This window comes from Nylanderia fulva, unplaced genomic scaffold (assembly GCF_048542155.1).
Source record: "Nylanderia fulva isolate GAGA-0341 unplaced genomic scaffold, ASM4854215v1 Scaffold5, whole genome shotgun sequence".
In the NCBI taxonomy this organism is placed as follows: domain Eukaryota; kingdom Metazoa; phylum Arthropoda; class Insecta; order Hymenoptera; family Formicidae; genus Nylanderia; species Nylanderia fulva.
In genome coordinates this window covers 1,208,729-1,228,378 of record NW_028190587.1, presented here as the reverse complement: position 1 = coordinate 1,228,378, position 19,650 = coordinate 1,208,729, and the positions used below count along the sequence as shown (strand labels likewise).

The 19,650-nt window shown below is 42.3% G+C and overlaps 2 protein-coding genes across 9 annotated transcripts in view; one reads left to right on the top strand and one right to left on the bottom strand.

The window, feature by feature from the left end:
- The window catches only part of LOC114941998 (uncharacterized), a 190,324-nt gene that overhangs the window by 123,282 nt on the left and 47,392 nt on the right, over nucleotides 1-19,650 (top strand). For all 8 annotated transcript variants that reach the window (XM_029317235.2, XM_085487049.1, XM_029317238.2 and 5 more), the window contains one exon: nucleotides 2,590-2,636. The gene's annotated coding sequence lies outside the window, so the exon portion shown is untranslated. The remainder of the gene's footprint in view (nucleotides 1-2,589; nucleotides 2,637-19,650) is intronic.
- The window catches only part of Sp1 (transcription factor Sp8), an 85,078-nt gene that overhangs the window by 56,223 nt on the left and 9,205 nt on the right, over nucleotides 1-19,650 (bottom strand). The window lies entirely within an intron of this gene.

Genomic DNA, 19,650 nt, shown 5'->3' with positions numbered 1-19,650 from the left:
ATGTACTCTCTCCGTCTCTCCCCGGCTCTCTCGCTTCGCCTCTCTCGGGTATCCCCTTCGACGAACGTCTTCGACGAGGTTTCGCGGGCCGCTCTCGGCCACTCTAACTCGCCTTGCGGTGATGACCGACGACGGAGGGAAGAGGAAGAGAGAGAGAGAGAGATTTCCCCTTTGAGAAGCGAGCGACTTCTCCCGACTCCGTCCCTGGTTTTCGCGTCCCGGCGAACTCTCTCGGGCGTCCTATCTCGCCATCGAGAATCAAGCTGGGGATCAGATAAGTCGCCGATTGTGTTCCGGTAATTAATGTCAATCATGCGGGGTGAACGAGAAAGGATCCTTGATAACAGTTTGCTCGAGGAGTAGCGTTGCTTTGTATAATATATAGTGTAGGCGCGAGCGGTAGTATAATGTATCAAGTGATGGAACAGATATTTTGTGAGTTTATTGCACACATTTTCTTATTACATGAGAGGTAAAATATATGTATATATATTTACGTATTTTTTAAAGAAATTTATTCTAGCATCTTCACATGAATAATCAATTTTTAAAGAAAATTTTAATAAATAAAAATATAAAAATTATAATAATAATGTATGCTTTCGAATCTGTTCATGGAGAAACAAGATCGATTCGCTCGTCTTCTATACATAGCAGCAAAGAGATGACGTTGACGCGATGACTTTTGGAAATACGCTTTGCGCTTTCGCGCGATTTTTCCTTTTTACGAGAGAACTCATCTCGTCTCTCGTTTCTATAAATAATATAGCGCGAGCTTAAAGAATCGTCGCTCGCGAAGACGGAAAACGCACGAGCGGAGATATATGTATACGAAAGGGTATTTAAATTCAAGCGAGGCGGAACGGCGTACAAACAAGGCGTACGAGCGATAAATATTCAACGGGCCTCGGGAAGTTACGTCAATCCATCTACGTGGCTCTACTTCTCGTCTTGCCGGACGTTCACGCGATCATTTAATGGAAAGCAATCCGCGCGAGAAAAAGGAATCGTAAATCCACCGCTAGATATCACTCGGCTACGTATAATAGAGAGAAACTTTATGTAGGGAAATGACGCGGGCGATCGATTGGCATTTAAGAGCCATTCGTGATGATGGAAAACGACGCGCGAGAGGCGTCAAGAATCGCGTCAAGATTATCGGCGATGGGGACCACCCAAAGCGCTCCGGGGGTTCAAGCATATATGGACCACGCGCAGGGGAGAAAGGGATAACGATAGCGAAAACCTGATCCTAACAGCGGGATCCGCGAGATAACGCGGTGAATGCAGGTGTTTAGCGGCCGTCCAGTCATCGTATTGTCATTACTTATACGACTGACACCACGGAGGTGCGCGATGTCGTTGAGCGCCGCAGGGTGGTCGGACTCTTTTAAATTTCGAGAACACGCGCGCGCCTCATCGAGATTTTGTCACGTCATCGATAGTCGAACTCGACGTGTCTCGAGCTGTAGCGGAATGCGGCGATGATCGTCGAGCTCGTGTTATACCGCTCGCGAACGGACAGATAAATTTACTCGAGTAAAATTGAATGAATTCATGTCGAGATAACATATAATACGTAGTAAAGATAGTCGACGAAGAAAATAGTAGTAAGTGATAGGTTGTGTTATATAATATCTTTTTTATAAAAATATCGAATCTTGTATTCATCGAATTATTTCATATTTTATAACAACATTTACTATTTGTTATAAAAATTTTATAAAGAAAGCCCACAACATGCTAACACATATGAATATATTATATAAATTATATATAAGGTGTATTTAAATAAGTGTGAAAAATTTTAAATGATTCTTTGTCGAAAATTAAGAGGGATTTCTTATATAAATATATTCTCTTATAACTCTCCCTGAGGAATTACCCTTTTCTAAAGAGGGAGGTAAAAATTAAGTTTTTATTTTATTCTCAAATTCCAGGCAAATTGAAAAAATGAAACTTGGAGGATATTTTTCATTAAAAGGATATTTTATTTTAATGAAAATACAGTACAAAAAATTCTAATAAAAAATACTATTATAAATAAAATTGCATTATGTATCTACATACGATGCTTTTAAAATAATATACTAGGAATGTTCCGTTACATAAAACGCGTATACATATTTTTATGCACGGCGGCATAATTTCGAGACAATGGCTAATGGATGTTGGTATAAACTATAATGCATTTTTCGACATCCCCGATGGCACAGTAACATTTGTACAGACATAAGACGTGTCGCGTGACACCTGTGCGTCGCTGTCGATGTCGATGCATGCACAATGCATATACATACACTGTTGTCCGACAACACTGATCGCGCCCAACCCAGCTGGAGGTGGGCCCGCAGGTATAACGTGGGCCTTTACGACCCGTCAAGACGTTTATCCGACAACGATCTTGATCCTCGCGCGCCGTCGCGTGGAGGATTTTTCGGCCACTATAGCTTTGTCCGACACAATATCGCGTTTATCTGTTATTGGCACCATCGTAACCGTTTTATATTGTTGTGTGAGAAACAGTCTCTTTCTCTTTGGACAAGATAAAAAAATTGTGTTTAAATCATGTTCTCTTCTTTGTTGCAGATAAGACACATCGCGGCGATTCTGCAAGGCGAGGAAATTTATCTTCGGTGAGTCAGTATAAAATTACAATATTTTTTTCTTTCTTTTTGTGTCGCAAGCAAGATGTCTTTGATCGATTTTTATTTCAAATTTGAACCTTTTATTTGTGGTTCCTGATTATTCATTCAATTTTGACAATTACGATTGATTAGGGACTTGTTGGACTGTCGCGATGATCTGAAGTAGCAAGGATTAAAAAGGCGGCAAATCTTGGGATTTTCTTAAGGTTTTTGTAGTACTTTGTCTCGTGAAAACGGCGATTATATATATTTTTCTTTCGATATCTAATGTGCCATGAAACGTTTTCGTGAATTATCTGCTCTTAGTTAAATACACATGTCTTGATTTAATTCTTCATTTCTCCATTAAAAAAATATTAGTTACCATAGCTAACATAGGAATACTTAACATTTATTTGAGAGCTAATACTTTTTTTCTAGACTATCGAATATTGTAGGGCAAAAGTATGAACGATTAAAAATTCAATTCTCTAATCGAGTTCCATTATCGGCGACTCCGATTCGCGTGCGCCTGCGTGTACACGTGCGTAAATAAACGCACGCTCGATGCGTTGCTGCGACCCTCTGGATGCCGGGCTACCACGCCCATCACGACCACGTTCGTCCGTCCATGACGTTTAAAGACGACACAGAGAGACAACGCAGCTTCCCACAGTTTCGCCGCCAGAAATACGCGCAAGGTTGTCGTAAAAAGAAGAAATGAAATTGTGCCGTGTATGAGACGCGCGGATGAAAGAAGGATAGTGCGAAAAGATGAAAGGGACGCGCATTTTGTAAAATAAAATTACGTTATATGTACGTGTCTTGTAAAGGTGACGGAACGAGTCCGTTCTTTATGATCCCGCGTCACGACAGTCCAACAACGTTTGCGCATATACATGCGCCATTGTATGCTCATATCTAGCAGGGATCAAAAGACGCACTCGCCAGAAACCGTGTTTATTACAATCAGATATATGTATATTCAGCGAAGAATCAGCGTAGGAGATCTCAATCTTCGCGTGGCACATATCTGTATTATTTGTGTACATACACGCGATCGATTTCTTATCTCATATCTAATATCTTAAGACTGACTATAAATCTATTCTCTCTATTTTTACCTTCTAAGAAAAATTTAAGATCTATGAGAGAAATATTTCAAAGTTCCCTGTCAAAGTAAAGTCTCATTTTAATTTTTCACGAGAGGGAGGGTTTGTTCAGTTGCAGGCATGATTTTTCCCAATAGAGAAGCGTAATTAAAATGTTTTTATTTCTTATTTGTAATTTTAAATTTCTTATTTTTTTTTCTTTATTTTTTTATATTTAATTTTTTTAAATACGTAAATAATTTTCAGAGCTTATTCACAACAGGAGAGCAAACGACTGCAGGTAGATGTATAAAATAATAATACCAATACACAATAAGTATATTCTATAAACACGAGGCAAAAAAAAAAAATAAAAAGAACGAGCTTTTCGCTCGCTTTGACGCGATTTTTCATTTTCGCGTCGACACGCGCACGGGAAATCCGAGAGCGAGCGAGGGAGATAATATCGGGGGCGCGCATTACGATCGAACACCGGGAGCCTCTTCGGGGCGGCATCCGCGCGCGCGCGCGGTTGTATAACGTTGTATCGGAACAGGGAACGCGGAATCGGAGATCCCGGCGTCGGATGGCGATGGGGAATAATTGCGCGTTTGCGCTCGTTGCGGGAGGAGGATTCCGCGGGCCGCCTCCACGACTCCCGGTAGTAATTATCGAATCTCTCCTCCTCCTCCTCGTTTCTTTCTCTCTCTCTCTCTCTCTCTCTCTGCATCTCTCGCCCCTACCGGGTGTCTTACAAGCGCAACGGGGCGCGCACCTCTTCTGCTCCCTCTCGCTCCCGTGTGTTATTATTCGGTGCACTCGCTTAGATCGGCCTCTTACGTCTATCGGGGATCCTCTCGCATCCAGCATCAGCGGTATATCGGAAGCAGCTCTGACGCGAAGATTACTAGAATTAAGATCGTACCCTCCGCGATTCGAGCCGACGAATCGTACAGCCTATCGCGCTTCGAGGAGCGACATCCGTCGTGATATCGACCGCCTCTTTCCCTCCCGTCCTAGCGACATCACGAACATTGAATTACAGTAGTACGTATTATATACCGTTGCATATTATGTTGCGCGCGTCCGAGCGTTTATATAATTCAAGTCTACGGGATTATAGTCGCGATGGGATTATCTACGTCCACCGTAAAAACGAGAGATATTTCGATTTATTATTTAACGATTACGGAGAGGGAGATCTATCAGCTGCTACAGGCGATGTCGCGACATATATCGTATATACAGATAGATCGAGTCTAGTTTCGTGATACTTTAGCGCTTCTAATGCGCTCGAATCGAGCACGTCGAGATGATATTCATCGATTATTATCGTCCATCGAAATCGTCGATGGATCGGGAGATAGTCGAGCGCGACGTTTTAATTGCTTAATTGCCGAGTACGTGTCGATGGTGGTCGCTCCCATCGATCCCAGCGAAGCGACAAAGGAACTGTCCTCTTCGCCGCGAGGCTACCACAGATCAGAGATTGTTTGGATGAACGACTCAATCGGGATGAGCTCGATGATATCGTCCTCTTCCGGTGGCTTAAAGCTTTCTATCCCGCGAATTAAGGGCCGATTTTTGTAACTTCTCGCGCTAAGTTTGACAGCTAGCATATTTTCGTCTTAGATAAGTTCTAAGAAATCGATTAACGATTAAATCGGCATTTGTATGCCTGCGAGAACGGAAAGCGAATGACTTCTTTTTTATTTATATTTCTTTATTATCAATTATACTTTCCTCTTGTAAAGGCACGAACGATAATATCGTCCTTCTTCCGGTAGGCTTAAAGCTTTCTATCCCGCGAATTAAGGGCCGATTTTTCCAACTTCTCGCGCTAAGTTTGACAGCTAGCATATTTTCTCTTAGATAAGTTCTAAGAAATCGATTAACGATTAAATCGGCATCGGTATGCCTGCGAGAACGGAAAGCGAATGACTTCTTTTTTATTTATATTTCTTTATTATCAATTATACTTTCCTCTTGTAAAGGCACGAACGATATATCGTCCTCTTCCGGTGGCTTAAAGCTTTCTATCCCGCGAATTAAGGGACCGATTTTTGCAACTTCTCGCGCTAAGTTTGACAGCTAGCATATTTTCTCTTAGATAAGTTCTAAGAAATCGATTAACGATTAAATCGGCATCTGTATGCCTGCGAGAACGGAAAGCGAATGACTTCTTTTTTATTTATATTTCTTTATTATCAATTATACTTTCCTCTTGTAAAGGCACGAACGATGATATCGTCCTTCTTCCGGTGGCTTAAAGCTTTCTATCCCGCGAATTAAGGACCGATTTTTGCAACTTCTCGCGCTAAGTTTGACAGCTAGCATATTTTCGTCTTAGATAAGTTCTAAGAAATCGATTAACGATTAAATCGGCATCTGTATGCCTGCGAGAACGGAAAGATGCGAATGACTTCTTTTTTATTTATATTTCTTTATTATCAATTATACTTTCCTCTTGTAAAGGCACGAACGATATCGCTTCCGAATCGCATTAGAAGCGAGATCTAAACCCCGAGGCGCATTAAGGGAGCGTGTAACCCCGACGACTCTCGCGCATATATATATATATAGGCTATCCCCTAATCGTGGTTGGAGTCAATATCGTCGCCACGATCGACCTCGTTGGCCGACGTTCACCACCGCAAATGGAGTGCCTGTAAATAACGACGCCACCCCGCCGATGTTGTGATTATATTACTTACCCGAGACAGAGAGAAGGATGTGCAAGAGAGGAGAATGAGATATACACGGGACGCGGAATAAGAGATGAGAAAGAGAGGGAGAGAGAGAAGGAGGGGATATATATATATCTCTCTCGAGGGAGTCTGCGGTAGATTAAATCTTCGCCGGTTAGCGTTTGATTAAACTCGGGATCGGACTGGATGTTAATGTTCGTAGTAAGGTCGATTGCGTACCAACGAGATTGTCGGCCCGAATCACAACATCGTAACGCATGCGATTTGCTTTTCCCTCAAATGAGATTCGTGCCCGCGTTTTAATCTGCTTCTAAATTCAGAAAAAAACATCTCTCTCTCTCTCTCCCATCGTACCTTATTAATTTTCTAAAATAGTGTAATCGCAAATAATAAGATTATACATATTTTGAAGATGATAATTATTTAATTTTTTTCAACGCCTTTTAATTTGCAAATAAAAGGCACCATGCAGAATTTCGTTGGTCCTTTATGCTTATTATTATAATCGAGTTTTTGTAATAATTATATACGCGAATCCGACTTCAACTTTCGAGTAATATAGATCATGTGTCTTTGGCAATGCATCTTTACTACCTTCGTGCGGTACGAGAGATCGCGAGGCGTGCACAGACTCATTCGTAACACCTTCGACAGATTTGTTTAATTACTTAATTGCCACGCCGCGGGCAATCGATGCATCGTGCGCGAATCGACGTCGCAGATGTCGAAACCCTTCAGGCACCCAAGACGGAGATGAAATAAACCCTCTCTTATCTGCCGGTCCTTCGGAATCGCATTTAACCCTACAAGCCGGTTCTAGACTCGCCCTTTTCAAATTTCGTAATATCCTATAATCCCACTGTCTATATTTCTGTAGGTGAAGGAGGCTAAAGAGATTGAGTTCTCTCGTTTTAATCGATCCGTTGCAATTTGCCTTCAGGGCACTGATAACGTCGAAGAAGATACGAATCGAATAAAGCATCGTTCTTTAAAGCGTCAATCTTTCTCTAATTCGTCATTTATTTTTACATTGCATTTAGTTGCACTTAATACTCATCGCGAGTCATTCTGTCATTAAGATGTTAATAATATTATATAGCTTCAAGCTTCAAGCTACTTTCTATAAATCGTTCCGCGTAATATTAACATCTGATTATAATAATATGACTCGATCAGTCACATTTTTTATACTGTTTTTATACTAGTCGCAAGAATCGCAAATATACACGCTTAATTTCTCATACTTTTAACGCAAACAGACTCGAACAAGTGTCAAACAAAAACTCTCCCGTCACAAGAAAAATCAAATAAATTTTTGATATATATATATATATATAATACACAAACACACAGGCGAAGGAAGGCATATTATATTCTCGATAAAACATGTATACGGGGAAAGAGAGAAAAAGATATCGGCGGCACGGGAGGGAAAGGAGCGGAGGAGATCGGGTCTCGAAGCGAAGGGCCTCACAATTAGCGCATACATCACCGCTTGAAAGGCCGCGAGAGGGTAAGAGAGGGCCCGGTACTGGCAACCTGTTATTATATACGCGGCCCGAAATACGCATGTATCATTCACATACACACGTGGGCGCGAGCGAGCGAGCGATCCGTCCGACGATCTCGGCCTGTCGTTGGATTTAATTCACACGCGGCGGAGTTCGATCGCGAACGATCACGAGAACACATATATATATGTTTCGATGCGACGGGCAAAAAATTGGAATTTTACGTGGGAGACGCGCGCGCACGAGCGCTCTTCCGGCGATCTAAAATAATGATTTCCGCAAACGAGGAGATTTTCGCGCGGAAGAATCGCACGACCGGGGTCTAATGTCCCGGGCCGATTACGCGATGACTTACGGCCGAATAACCGGCCGTCCGGCTAATGGCGAGACGTTTCTCTAAGGATCCGCGTAATTGATAGCTTCGCATAAACGAGCGGACGCATGTGCGATAAGTGCGAGAGATACCGCGAAATAGTTATTAACGCGCCTTCTCCCTTCTTCCCTCCCGCGAAATAAATAATCGGTGATGCAATCGCCGATATAGTTTGTTGCGGGCCCTTCGATCATTCACCCCGCGACGTACCGAATTAACGCGCATCGGCTGTCGCCGAGTGATAATTACGATAGATAAGGATGATAGTGGTCCCACGCGCGAATAGATTATTTCTGGCGCTTGTTTTTTTTTTTTTTTTTTTTTATTATAAAGGGTGTATACTCCTTGGAAAACCTGGAATTCTCAGGGAATTTTGATTTACCTTGAAAAATCCTGGAATTATTATGGAATTTGAATGCGGGAAATTTAAAAAAGAAATTGCCGCTTTGATTTTCAAAAAGTATATATTAAAATATGTTTTATTATAGTTAAAAATGCTTATAGTTAAAAATAAACTTATTTCAAAATTGTATTCTAAATATTATTTAAAACACTTAAATTTGGAACAAAAGTAGGCACCTGATGGAAAATCGTGGGATCTTCAGGGAATTTATTTCCAAGATTTGAGTATACACTCTGTTATACGGGAACAATTACATAGATCGAGATATTTTCTCTAGAGTACCCGTCATTCTTTACAGAGATTAATCCGTATTATTAGATCGGTGGAATAAAAGTTTACGCGACTCGCGTCGTGCTGGTAAATAATCGATTCGCGGTTCCCTGTATTAATAACAGCAACAGCATCCAAGTACCCGGGGCTCGTGTCAAGGACCACCCGCGGCGAGTCGTCCCGACACTGCAGGGGACAGACGACACGACACAATCAGGAGCTCCCCCTTTCGCTCCCCTCAACGCGAGCTTGCTAATAAATTATTAAAGGGACAGCTTCTGGAACTGACTGCCTCGGCATGAACTGAGCGAACGAGCTCCTCGCATTGTCGCACGAGATTTGTTTCTCCGATCCACTTTGCCGCAAAGTTACACAAAGAGCTTGTAAAGAGATACCGCGCACAATTGAACAAGTTTATATAATTTAAATGGAATCTATTTTTTTATTTACATTATAGTAACGCGGAAAATTTCTTTAGGTATTAATCTCGATAGTTTCATACGCGCTATATTTAACGAGTACTTTAGATTGGCCGAAAAAATCCAAATACCAATGCAAAGAACCATATCAGTGTTCGATGGCGAACGTTTTGTCTCGATGAATCGACGAGTATCCGCGTATATTCAAAGTACGAGATTTGTTTCTCCGATCCACTTTGCAGCAAAGTTACACAAAGAGCTTGTAAAGAGATACCGCGCACAATTGAACAAGTTTATATAATTTAAATGGAATCTATTTTTTTATTTACATTATAGTAACGCGCAAAATTTCTTTAGGTATTAATCTCTATAGTTTCATACGCGCTATATTTAACGAGTACTTTAGATTGGCCGAAAAAATCCAAATACCAATGCAAAGAACCATATCAGTGTTCGATGGCGAACGTTTCGTCTCGATGAATCGACGAGTATATCGACGAGTATCCGCGTATATCCAAAGTACGATTTCGAATCCACAAACTCCGGTATTCATTCGATACGAGAGAGCTGTCCCTCTCACGAACTATAAACTCTCTCCGTCACTATTTTGATTCCCATAGCATTCGGCATGATCGTACGCGCGTTCGGCGGCCCCCTCATGCAATATTGATGACCCGCCGCGGATCAAATGCCCTATGATAGCCTCCATCCACCCCGTCACCCTAACCGGTATCCTGATTGCGAAGCGGGTCAGAGCCACTGATTTTCAATGGATGGGATCCGAATTTAAACTATGATTATACCCCCGTGTCGCCTAAGTACCGGGCACCGACGTCGGATTAATGAAGCTTTGCCGAATTAGTGCCGCGAAAATTACCATCGAGAGGGAGAGAGAGCTCCGTGATCAAATTCGAATGGGATACACAATGTTGCAAGAGATACGTATAGCATTATTCGCATTATGATCCACTGGTATATGTCTTCATCCTGAAAAGTACATATCGGTATGTTCTATTCTCGATGAATGTTGGGAAAATGCGGAACAAAACATTTATTCGTATAATAAAAAGTACCAAAATATTATTACGTTTTTGAATTGTAACCCATAATTAAAAAGTAAAGGAAAAAATGAGATGTATCATATAAATGAATAACGCAAATATATATACTACAGATTTTTAAATTAATATCATCAAGTTTATATTGGCTCAGATGAAACGCTGTATTTAATTACCGAGAAGCATATCGGGTTTGATATCTTGTCTCTGATGGTACCAATATTTTTTGACTCGCATTATCTAATGTCAAAGTATATATCTTAATCAAATGTCATAATATATCATCGTGTAAATCATGAATGGGAATTATTCGAGAAAAAGCCGCGACTTCGCCGCGAGGATGAAGATGCCGCGGATATAACGCGTTAAGGCTTCCTCGACGATATATATCCGGAGATGGCGATCTCCCGATCGCGATGTGGGGTGTACGCGAAGGCAAGGTGGAAGAGATGAATGACGGCCCTCGAGAGCACGTTCCACTTGCGCGTCATATAGCGGTACGATAGCTTCGACCGTGTAACTGGTCGGCCACCAGAGTGGAAGGCTGGTGAAATGGAGATGGGGGATGGAGAAGCCGGCGAGAAAGATTGAGGAAGAAAAATCCGAAAGGAACGGAGGGAAAGTTAACGAGCCATAGGGAAACGAAGTAAAGGGTGAAAAAGGAAAGGGGGTTGATGGGATTGAAAGAATTTTTTTTCGACAAATTCCAAATATATGCAATCTTCTCCACGTTTTTAATCTCGCAACATCTTTGAATCTCTCTCTCTCTCTCTCCATTCACAATGGCGACCGCTCGCGTATCCTCGATTCGTCCTTCTCGCCCCCTTCTCGTCTCCTTTTCCCATCACTCCTTCACCCCGGTCGTTCGTCGACGCGATGGCCGGTGTATAGTATCCGTTCCTCCTTAATGGCAAATAAACCAGTTGGAGCGCAGTGGAGAACCGCTCGTGATTGCCGGATTAATTGGCTGTAGCGTGGCTGCAGCGGTAACAGAGAGAGGATGTACACGGCGCGGATTATTATCCGACGGAGAGGAGCTATCCTAAACGTTCTCTCCGTGCTCCCTAACGGCCATCCCCCGCCTCGCCCCGACGACCCCTTTTCGTTCCTTTCCGCGGCATCGATCCTCCGTAAATACTCCGAGCCGGGAAAGAAGACGCGGGAGCGTCAAGGATGGCTCGATCGATTATCCGCGAGCATGTCGCTCTTGCCTCTTCGCGCGTCTCAGGCAGGTCAATTTTCGGTGTCTACACCGTATATATACAAGGGTTGACAAGGAGCGATGACGTGTTACACGACGGTAAAAATTCGGACGGGCTTGAAATTAAATTCCTCCGCGAAGATTAACTCGGCGAATCGCGTTATATATACGGGTTAAAGGTAAGAGAGCGAGACAGGTAACGCAATGTTCGAGCCGATGATTATCCTTTATTACGACCTAGCGATGATTGCGATCAGAAGGAGATATTACTCTTGCCCATCCGTACGGTTTATATATTAAAATTACGTTGTCAGAACATATTTGAAGAAAAAAATCGATCACAGTTACTCGCGATGTAATTGAGAGAAAAGGAAAAAATTCACATTATTGAAGAAGAATATACACAAATAATATATTTCCAAAATAATGCTATCTATCCTCCAAATAATCTTATTTCTTAATTCATTCTTAATTTCTCATAAATTACTGCTCTCGTGTTCTCATCTTCTCTATTTCTGAGAATAAAAATCCTTCGTCGCGCAGCGAAATTGCAAGCAAATAAAGTCAGCGAGAGGGTTACGCTCGCGTATATTATCGCGGATGGATACATCGGGACGATCTTTTCGAAGACGCAAAGTGCTGACGCGGTAACCATTTTGGTTTCCCTGAGTGGCACTGTCGGCGAATGCCGTTGGGTGTCACAGGGTGGATTCGTCTCCGCGGAGGTGGCAGACTCGATTTCGTGCGGTTAGGGGACGAAAGGCCGGAGGTAGGTTAGATATAGAGAACGAGCGAGAAAAAAGCGCGGAAGAGGTCTCTGAGCGACGTGACCGCGGGAATCGATGCGGACATTCCGGATAAAATGTGCGCACCGTTGCTGACGCAGTGTTTTCGTAATCCGCGAGACTCCCGGCTTCGTATCGTTCGGCCTCATTTGCGAGATAAAGTTTAAAGGGATTACGAAACGCGGTATCGTATAATATGGGAAGAAAAACTTTTCACTTTATACGAGTTAAGGGAATGCTGTTGTTCTGTTTTACCAACTTTAAGTTAGGTTAGGTTCACTTTTTATTGAATATACAGATTGAAAAATTCTCCACAATGAAGGTAATTAATAATAATGAATGGGGAGCGCTATTCTTTCATGTCATCTCTATTGGGAGCGCCAGAGTTTGTGCACAAATAGACTGCAGAACTTTTGTACTAAATAAGTATTGTTATGAGCTGATGCAGGAGGTCGATAAATTAACTGTAATTTTTTAACTTATTGTTTTTTAATACGAAATTACAGCGCTCATCCCCGTTCATTGTTATCGGTACTTTAATTGTGGAGAAGGATTTTTCACTCTGTATAGTCAATAAAAAGAAAAGCCGGTAAAATGTCAGCATCCCTTTAAACGCTTTCGATATTACGCTCCAGATGTTTGCGAATTTCTCTGCGACTTTTCGCAGTTTCTGTATATTCTCAGGAAGAATACGCTCTTTGTCATCTCCCATGAAATTTTAGACACGACTCTTCTCATTCATGGCGACGGCAGAGGGAGAGAAAGAGGAAGAGAGTGATTTTGGGGAAGATTGAGTCAATGGAATTCATGAGGGCGGGACAGACGCGTGCGCGGAAATCGAGAACACCGTATATCACTTCAGGATTCGAGTGGACTTTTATTTTCTGCCAGCGGCACGGTGTTCCCCCTTCTTCCCCCTTTTTTGCGGGTTCACTTCAGCAAAGTAGAATTTTTATCATTCCGTTTGCGCTGTTTTTCCTCCCGCTACCTCGTAACACTTTCGTCGAGGGTTTCCACGATATTCGTAAGTTTATTCCTACCGATTTACATTGCAAATAATTCAACCACACAGACATTCCTTTCACACATATTAACGCTGCATCGCAGTACAATCGTAATATAAAAAAATACGAACCTCGTCACCTCGTCCCGTCGCATTCCTAGATGCAATTAGAATCGAGGAAACGACGCCGAAATGCTCGCAATGGTCTGTCGATAATCAGACGTAATTATCCGACGATCGTTTTATAATCGCGGTCGGTTAGTAGCCGCGTATCAAATTATAACAACGATTATGCTAATCATTCTGTCTCTAGGCGATCGCGTACATGATTGGCCTATTATACACGAAGACCAGAAAGACGCGTTATCGTTTGTAACACGCACCACAGGTAACTAGCCCGTCGAGTACGTTTCTTTCAAGACCGGAATATCTCGCTTTGCTGCTTTCGATTATTATTTCCACGGCTTCGATATTATATTCTCCTCGCGCGGCTCCGTAGATGCAGATTTTCCCGATCCTGCCTCGACAACGTCGATTTGTCGCACGCTATTATAGGTCGTGTGCATTCATAACGGCGATCACGCAACGGCGTGTGTGCGTGTGCGTCACTCAAAAGCCGATGCAGCATCTCCTTCATGCGCGACCTACCTTCTCATCTGCGACACGATCGTACCCGATATTATGCATCTAAGCCGACATTTTACTTTTTACAGCTCGAATCGGTATATATACCTGCGTATATCGTGTCCCTGAATCCGATAATGATTCTTTCCTTTTAACGTATTCAGAAATTCGACCGCGTTGTAAAGACGAGTGACGTCACGCATTCTTGTAGCCTCCAACATTTGTTCGCTCGCGATCGATGTTGCGTAAGGCGGTAGCAGAAAAATGCTTGCACACGGAAGGTAATCTCGATTCCGAGAAACGATATTATATAGGAGAGAAAGAGAGAGAGAGAAAAGGGAAAAAAGAGAAAACTGATGATGCGTTTTCGACACACAAACGAGTGAGTAACCGAGGGTGGGAATTAGTCGTGTTTCAAGGACGCCACACGAGAGACTCGTAGATTGCGTGCTTGTCGTAAGTTTTCGCTCGTTCGATATATACACGAAACCTGTATAATGACATGTATAATGACGACGTTTTCTGTCGGCCTCTTTCAAAGGCGTCACGATCAGACAGCGGTCGGTAGCTCTGTTACGCGGAAGCCACGTCCAAAGAGGGGTATCCCGGTAGTTTCCTTTCTTTCCTGAATCCTCAAAGAGGCCCAGGCTCACGATCGCGCGGAGTTTAACCACTCGGTTAATTTCCAAGATAATCCACGAACGAAGAAAGATATTTCCTCCAGGCAAATTCATTGAATTTATCATATCGAGATACAGTCGTTCGTTATATATCGCAAGCGCTTATAAATCATTATACTTATCAGATTTCACTGTCCTTTCAATAATTGTCCAGTCATTTTTATGCACTCGCATATCGAGAATTATTTCCGCTCCTGTTAAACACAACACGCATCTATAAATATTAAAACAAGGCCGCTCAACGGAGAGAAACGGAGATCAATCTCTTGCTATGATATACCATATGTATTATCTCGTTCCTCGACCTACACCTATATCAAACAGCAATTAACTGCGCCGTTAGCACTATTGAAAATCCTTCCGTGTTCACTCGTATCATCAGGCAATTTCTAGCAAGCTGAAACAAGAGTGCACGCTTTTCAGAATTCTTGTTTAGAAATTACACGAGATTTTCAACTTAGCGACGCTCGCCGTCCCGGTGCCTTTTATCGTTTTGTATATTATTCTGCCTCCCTTCTGCTCTCGTAATCGGTCGATCAAGTTGCAGAGCAAGAGCGAGAGATAATGGGCAATTACCACTCGAAGGGGAACACTCGCGCGTTCCTTTGCGTTCGGAAGAAACCGGTCGCGATGATCGCGAGACCCGACGCAATCGCGGAAATTACGCTTTTTCCCTTTCTCCCTTCTTTGCGATAAACCACGATATCGATATGTTTGCCGGTAATTCATTCGAGTGGACTATATTTTTTCGCGAATAATTCAGAATTAATTTGCTGAACATTATCGAGCACCTGCATATACTGACTGCGTAATTTTTCCAATTGTACTTTGTACATTGGGCATTGAAATTATTAAACGAAACCGGTCACCTTTATTCACCTTGTTCGCAAGGCGCGCTATCAAGGAAACATTGCCGCAAAACTGGAACACGCGATTATCCGAGACTTCTGCGAGGAGAGAAAAAAAGGAAACAACTCTCGCATGGCAAGTGTTTGCGGTTTGTAGGCAGAAAAATGACGTGGAATGTTGACTGAAGTCGATCGAAGTGTTTACGAGATCGTTAATAGTGTCGGACTATTGCGCCGACTAACCGCAGCAAATCCGGTCGATCGGCGCGCAAAAAAATCATCGTGACTACGATTGTTACGTAAATCGAGCTCGTACTTCATGATGGTAATAATCTGCGCCGCATTAACACATGTACGTTGTTCCAGACGCCAGATTAAAATCGCACTCAATCTTTATGTTGCGCATCGATTGAATATAATTATTCTGATTACTCCAATTAGCGACAAATGTGTATTGATATTATCAGTTTCTTTGTCGGCTGCATCAGACAAGTCATTCTGAAATTGATCCTGAAATTGGCTGAAACTGTATAGTTAGTAAATTCTTGACTTACTGATCAAAAGTTTTCTCAGACAAAAAGCTTGAAAATGGCTATTAGTTTTTTTGGTTACAGTCATTTCAAGTATTGAATTTTAGCATTATTTGATTAACATTCTACATCAATCTTTAAAAAATCGAAAATTATGATTTTAATGAAATTTTACACGCACATGTTGTGGAGCTAAATATATGAATTTATAAATATTCAGTTGCTGCAAAAAAACAATTTTAAGAGGTGAACCATCCCTCATACGTAGAGCAGTTTTTTGCTTTTTTCGAAATATATTTTTTATTATAAAAATCTTTTATTTATCAACATTTTTTTCACGTCAATCAAACATTAACTAACAATAAGTATTATAATAAACGAGGAATTAGAAACACTTTTTAAAATTATTTTTGCAAACCTACTAATGTTGATAAATAATCAAATAATGCTGAAATTCAACACTTTAATCGGCTGTAATAAAAAACTACATGTATAGCTACTTTCAAGTTTGAGAAAACTTTCGATCAGTGAGTCAAGAACTATAACATACTACAGTTTCAATTTTACCCACATGTTTTACGCGGGGTTCTTCGATTAATATTTTACATTCGATTTTTCTCACGATATAGACTTTCGAAAGAATTTGACGTGACAAACCGCGACTTCGCTCCGGATCATCCGATCCGGATCGCCGACTAGACGTCATCTTGACGTTCGCTCGAAGTCACGAGAAATCGTCGCTCTACCTGAGAATTTTCGCTCGAGGATGATCGCGTGTCCGTCCGATCGCGCGCGACCTTGGAGCGATTAAGTCGACGGAGAGGTCTAAATTTGCTCGTGCGACTGTTCCTCCAACTTCTCCTCGCGATCGGCGTCCGTTCGCTCCAAATTCCACGAACTTTTGCGCTACCTCCCGCACACGAACGATCCACGAAACGTGTATCCGCCACGAGATTTCGTATACAATCTAGGTAAAGGCGTCACGATAACGGCAACCGGTGGAAAACGCGAGCGCGCACGTCTCCAAAGAATTCTCGAGCCCGAGACGCTCCGGGTTCCCACGTAGTCAAAGTCCGAGGGATCATCGGCATGAAAACGGGGGATAATTGTGGCTCCGTAAATACCGCTACTTAATACTCTCTCTCTGTCTCTCGTCTATACAGTATATATATGCACCTATATACATTTGTACATAATATTTATATATGTATACATATATGTATATATAAACCTTGCACACATCGCACGTGTATCAGCCTTCTTTCGTGCTACCGTCAATCTCCTTTAGAAAACGCGCTGCTCTCCTCGCGCGCGGCGTGTAGAAAACAAGGTAATTGTACGCGGCGCGATGTTGCATACTTTGCCAATATACACTTCCGCCGTGGATCTCTAGCCTCGTGTAATTTCACGCGATCCCGGCTGTCGATTTCGTTGCCGAGCCCGTTCACCGACATCGCGCGATGCACTCTCGCGAACGTCAAAATTATCGAGGACTTGCGCGTTGTTATTGAATAAGACTATTTTATTAATTTTAAAGACCAAAAAATATCAAAATCGACATATCGTGTTTTCAAATTTTAGATGAAAATTTGAAATAAAAATTTACAGGTAATTATTAGAAACTGCTGTCAAATTATTTTCACAATATTATTTAAAAGTTTTTTAAATTGTCCATTAAAGATTACAAAAATATAGTAAAAATAGGCAAACTAGAAACTATTAAAAAAAATGTTGACATCTTTCTTATATTAAACAAATTAATTAAATGCTAGTATTTATATTAAAATAATCAAATGTACAAATAATAAATTACGGCAGAGAGAGATGCGATTTGAAAAGCAATCGAATCCGCCTTTTGATGCGCAAAGGACGCGCTCGAGTAATTATCGACGCCGTTATCGCTGTCGCCACTCGCGTCTCAGCCTTATTTGCATTATGATTAAGATCGAGCTGGAAAAGTTGGAGAGCGCTCTTTTACGAGCGGTCAATGCACCGCGTCCTGCCTCCGCGGTCATCTTGATGTCATTCTACATTCTGTCCGATGCGACGAGTAATTAAAACGTAGTCAACGCTATCTCTTACATCCCTCGACGGTGATTAAGCTCCGCCATTTGATGCGCGCATTCGTTCTGTTTCCGACGACGCACCGTGTCATCGTGTGTCGTATAACGTGTCCGGCACGTTGCCAGGTGGACGAACCACCCACGAAATTACATTGGATTTACGCGTACCGATAAATATATTCTCTCGTGACGTTACAATCCACCGAAAGCGTAGTCGTAATCTAATTCACGGACGCACAATTAATTAACGTCGAGTGTACATCTTTTTTCTTTTTCGCCGCAGCGAGCGCCAAAGTCGCGTATAATTAGCTTGATGCCTTGTTGACGAGAATGCATTCCGGGAAGACCGATTCCACTGCGGCTGAACCTCGGTCTCTGAATTTCTGGAATCCGGAGCTTGTCGCTTCGAGCTAATTCGTTAACGCGATGAATTTACTGAACAAAGTGACGACGTGTCACGCTTCTTCGCTTTCTCCGTTTCCTTTTTTCCTTTCTTTCTCTGCGATATCTCTCATCGCAGTCCAAGAGACGAGTGTGGAAAAAATATTTTTTTTAATTTTCAGAAAAAATATAACGTGTGCCGACGAAACCGCGGCTAGTAATCGATTCGCGAGCAGGAAGCCGCGCTGTTAACGAGAAATCGCAACAATCGCCCGCGAGAAAACTTGAGCCGGGAAACTCGAGGTGAACGCCGGGTCCCTCGTAACGCGCTTACATTAAATCGACGCATTTAGAAAATGGCGAATGGTGGATAGTGTGTGCCTTGGGCCTTGGCGATTACTCAGGAATGAAGGGATACCGGTATTGCCGCACCAGGAACACGATCCGGCTGTACCAAGAACCGCTGGCGCCTTCCTCCACTCTCTCCCTGTGCTCGCGATTTCTCTCTCTCTCTCTCTCTCTCTCTTACTCGTGTATTCTTTCGGAAATTACGTAAATTTTGCCTCACCTGCGGATGAAAAATTATGACCGATAGGATCGCGATCGATCTCGAGCCACATTGTCGTAATCTTAGAACGTCGAGAGACGTATGCACGATTTGAAGATTAATAGCCGAGGAGTGTGCGGACAAGTATCTGGGATCTTATTCGCGCGTTATTACGTACGTGAATACTTTATGCGCGTATTACGCACAGCGTAATGCGAATTTTATTACCTCCGAACGCGCGATGCCACTTTTCTCCGAGTCAGCTATATACGAGGCTCTCTTAACCGCATATATGAGTCTTTACCGCGGCTAAACCCTATAGAGTCATACGCGGGTTTGAGAGAAACCGTCTCACATCTTTTTCGCGCGTGCAAAATTACGAACGTTGATAAACGCGCAACGAGTTTCGCAATTGACGCCTCCGACGTTTTATTCAGCAGAGACTCAATAACGAGATAATTTTGCCAACGATTCTATACCGTTATCGTGTACATCTCTTACATAAAGCGCTGATAAAAATCTTTAATT